Source organism: Styela clava, chromosome 2 (assembly GCF_964204865.1).
Source record: "Styela clava chromosome 2, kaStyClav1.hap1.2, whole genome shotgun sequence".
In the NCBI taxonomy this organism is placed as follows: domain Eukaryota; kingdom Metazoa; phylum Chordata; class Ascidiacea; order Stolidobranchia; family Styelidae; genus Styela; species Styela clava.
This window is the reverse complement of record NC_135251.1, coordinates 265,922-270,821: the sequence shown is the minus strand read 5'-3', so window position 1 is coordinate 270,821 and position 4,900 is coordinate 265,922.

The following is a 4,900-nucleotide window of genomic DNA, read 5'->3' as shown; positions in this document are numbered from 1 at the left end:
TGTTAATCCAGCAAGTGCAATGACCTTGTCTGGTCGAACTTCTCCCCAATAATTTCTGATGGAATGTTCACGACTGGACGATATAATGCGACAGCCAGGAAATAATTTTTCCGAGAGAAAATTCCACATTATTACCTCAGGATATGCAGGCTCATCTAGACTGATGAGTTCATAAACTCCATCAACTGTATATTGAAGAGTATCCAAGGAGTCGAGCATAAACAAAACTTCCTCTGGGTGAGTTTTTGCAATGTCTATTGCTTGAACTCTTTCTTCTTTTGTGAGATTGCTGAAAATTAGTTCTTCTGCTGTTACTTTACTGTCGTTCATAAATTGTTTACATTCTACATATGGAACCATCTTGATATTCCCCTGAAAATATTTTCCCTGTATGACATCTCTTGAGGTTGCTTTCATGAGAGTGGTCTTTCCTGAACCAGGGGGCCCCACGAAACAGACATGACCATGTTTAAAGTTGTTAAACAATTCATCAGGTTGTGTCTCTTTTCTGATCCCTATTTCTCTTTCTCGTTGTAAATACTTTTGTTGATTAGGTGACTCTGGTACATAATCGTGTTCAGGAATTCTTCCACCTCTATAAAAATCAATTTCTTCCAATTGAGGAGTTACGTCCACATTTAGTTTTCTCTTGAAAACTCCATGAGGTTCAGCAAAGTCATAGAAGTCAGTGCACTTTTCAGTGTTATCATTGACTTTTGCTATTACTTTTTGATAAGACATCATATTTGCTTTACAATGTCATACACTTTAAACATCCAGCGTATTGACCATCTGGTAAAGCTTCATAAAAAAAGATCCATCCGATGTAATATTCAATAATACTTTTCGACAATAACTTCAAAGTTCTAGGATATAAGCTTTAACTAAAGCTGCTACAAATCTAACAAGAAAACATTTGTCATCCAAGTGCGATGAAGCCTAACATAGATGCCATTAAATCTGCTATTGCTATATAATGTACACTTTTGTAAACAGTCGCTATTCATAATTACTTTGTAACATTTACATAATTGTTCCTAAATTAATATTGTTGTTTTCATGATTTCAAGTAATACATTCAATGATGTTTCATGCGACACCCATTCCACGCCTCTGTTTTGAACAGAGCTCTCTATACCAGGGGTCCGTAAGTAGTGGGCCTGCAATCACATTTGGGCCGCAAGACCTTCTAATCTGTGTCGCAAAACAATTTGTAAATTGCCATAAATATAAGTATCTGGAGTTGTCTGCGGCTTCAATGAATGTTCTTCTACCCTTCGTAACTACCTACTCATGTGAAAGGACGTTTTCTGCGTTCTCATATATTGAAAACAAATACAGATCAAGGTTAGAAGTGAAAGAAGATCTTCAAGTTGCCCTCTCTCAAATTAAACCTTAAATTGATATGTTGTGTTCTAAACACAGAGCCTGTAATTCTCATCAGGCAGATAAAATTTAATTATTTACTATTTTGTATGCTAAGTTTCTTACAATTTGTACAAGAAAATCACTAAAGTTTCATACAATTTGTACAAGAAAATTCAATAGAAAAGTCAATAGTAGTCTTGAAATTGATATTTAATTACAAAGAATTTCCCACAAAATTATATGCTCACTAAATGCTTGGCTCGTGAGAAATTAAAACTATTTTGTTAGGGTCGCGTCAAAAAGTACTTGCGGACCCCTGCTCTATGTGTGAGGGAATACTGTTTTTTTGGCAAAAATATTTCCACACCGACAGAAATTACTTTATATTGAGTGTTTTGAGGACAGGAATGCAGAAAGGAGTATATATTAGTTTCGATCATGAGGATAGTGCACTGAAAATTTTTTTTTTTTTTAATATTTTCTGCAAGGATAAAAAGAGAAATATGTTTATTTTAAAGTGAGTACCTAATGAAATCTGACATGTAGAGTTATGAAAAACTTCTCAAGTACTCGTCATGGTACATAGTCATGATTCCGCTGCTGAAATTAGGTGACAAATGCAAGTTTAAACTACCCATCAGATATTGTTGGCTATATTAGACCCCAAACATTCAAAAACAAAACAAAACTGGTATTTCAGGGTAATAATAAAATTCCATACGTTACCGATCGCCTCTACACTGAGGTCTTCATATAATCTATGCCAAATAAAAATAACATAATCTCTTTCCACGAAATACCAAGTATATTTATGAGCTTTCGTTACATCATAGTCTAACTTCTTCAGATAAAACAAGATATGGCTGCAAATTATAAAGATCAGTAATTAGTTAAAAATTGTAAGATAAAAATCACAGAAATACATTATACATTGGTTGGTTGGTTTATCTTCATAATACCTTTAGTCCATTTGCTTTCGATTTTCCACATTCCTTTTGAGCTCCTCACTTCTTTCCGGCTTCGCATTTCTTAGCCTTAGACCTCATAATGAATAAGGTTGATGCACTACTTCGCACTCCGTTTTCGCAGCAGCCGCTGGAACAAAAATTAGAGGTACAACGGCTTGGGCCTTATCAACCAAAAAATTGTTCACTGGAACAATCCCATGACGGAGGAAAGCGTCGGCGTACATTCTGCGTAGAAACTTGGTATAAAAAACACGAATGGTTGTGTTACAGCGAGGACAAAAATGCACTTTTTTGTTTTTATTGCCTACTTTTTGCTACCGCCCGTGACTCACGTTGGTGTAAATTTGGTTTTAGAGATCTTAAACATCTTTCCGAGCGTGCCAGGGATCATCAATCTTCTATGGAGCATTCGAACCATTCAGTAAAATACCGAACATTCGGAAATGTTAATATTGCAGCACAGTTGGATGAAGGACGCGCGGTTTCTATTCGTCGGCACAACCAAAATGTCGAGAAAAACCGCCATGTTCTCGGTCGATTGATAGATGTTTTGAAGTTCATTGGTTGTCACGAGCTGTCCCTCCGTGGGCACGATGAACTGGCTGGCTCTTCTAATAGAGGGGTATTTTGGGATATGGTGGAATACACCGCATCCCTAGATACAGTATTGAGGTATCATCTTGATGCCGCAACTGTTTCGAAAGGGACATCTAAGGATATCCAAAATGATTTGCTCGACTCAATGTATAAAATTTATTTACAACATTTGGCTCTTGAAATTGAGAATTGCCAGTTCCTTTCGATTCAGTCTGACGAGACAACTGACATCACGTGCGTTTCTCAACTGGCTGTGATTTTTCGGTTTGTGAAAGATGGTAGACCTACCGAGAGATTTCACAGCTTTGTACCAATCGTTGATCGCACGGCTTGCGGCTGTACTGAAAGAAGTGTTACAGTCTTACAACGCGAAGTCAAAATTGATAGCTCAAACTTATGACGGCGCGGCAGTCATGAGTGGGTCGAAACATGGTGTTCAAGTTTATATAAAAGAAGATTTTCCTCATGCGCATTTTTTACATTGTTATGCACACCAATTTAACCTCGTTATTAAAAATATGTGTCTTGATACCCCTCTCGTCCGTAGATTTTTTGCAAATGTTTCGGGGTTTTCTTCATTTTTTTCCGTTTCGCCGAAGCGCTCTGACCTCCTTCGCCAGATATGTAGCCGCCGTCTCTCAGCTTGTGCACCAACACGTTGGAACTTCCAATCACGCGTGGTGCAGGGCGTGTCCGAAATTAGGTCTGAGCTCATTGAGTGTTTCAATGGCATTCAGAGCTCTCCGGTTTGGGACGAACGCTCTGTGAGGGAGGCGGCAGGTCTAAAGCGTCTGCTAGAAGATGGTGAGTTTTCATTTTTTCTCGCTTTTTTTCTCCACAATATTCTATCACGTGAATGTATTATACGGCGCATTGCAGTCAAGGCTAATGGATGGAGCGTCTGTGCAGTCGTGTATTTCAGACTTCTGCGATGCTGTATCTCGTATCCGGGAAACAATAAAATACGACGACACATGGAGTGCTTCTTTACGCCGCGGGCAAACAACGCAGCGTTTGATTTTGTCTGCAAAGGAATGCTGTGACATTCTGGTGAATCAAATAAGCGATCGTCTGCGCACTGAACACCTTGCCGCGTTCTCTTTGATGAACCCCAAAAATTTTTCAAAATTTGCACGTCAATTTCCCATCCATTTGTTGGCTACTGTCTCCAAATTTTACCCCATGATAAACGTAGGTAAATTGGAAAATGAATTGCGATGTATATACACCAATCAAACTTTTTTGGACATCACATCAACTTGCGCGCTCTATGGGTTCCTCATAGATAACACTCTAGTAACTACCTTTGCGGCGTCTGCAAAATTTCTGGACATCATTTTGACGACGCCTATTTCTTCCGCCGACGCAGAGCGAACATTCAGCACGCAGAAGCGTATTAAAACGTATCTCAGAAACACAATGAAGCAAGATAGATTAAATTCCTTGGCTGTTTTATCCATTCACAGAGACGTTATATCTGGGATGCATGACTTTAATCAGCGCGTTATTGAGCATTTTGCTTCCAAGGAACCGCGGCGTGTTGCATATATGTTCAAGCAGTAGAAGTCTAGCAGCATATATATTTATGAGTGAGCGACGCATGTCCTTATCTTTGCATTAGCTTTCCTTTCTTCATAGTAACGTTTTAAACCTTATTTTAGGTTTTGTCTGCTTTCCCGAAGTTTCTGTTAATATGTCATTGTATTTATCTGGGTAAATATTGCCTTTCCTTTTGAAAGAGGTTTCAAAATAAACTATGTCTATATTTATTAATCCCTTGACTTGGACCGGTTTCAAAGACACTTTCTTATCGTTAAAAATTGTCGCTTTTGCCGATTGGTTGTTACCGATGGAATGGTTTTTATACTCATAAAATGATGGGAGAACTTACAGCGCTCATCCTGTCCCCGTAGATGGGGGTGACTTGGTTCCGCAGTAGCTTGCCCCGGTTGTCAAAATGACCACGC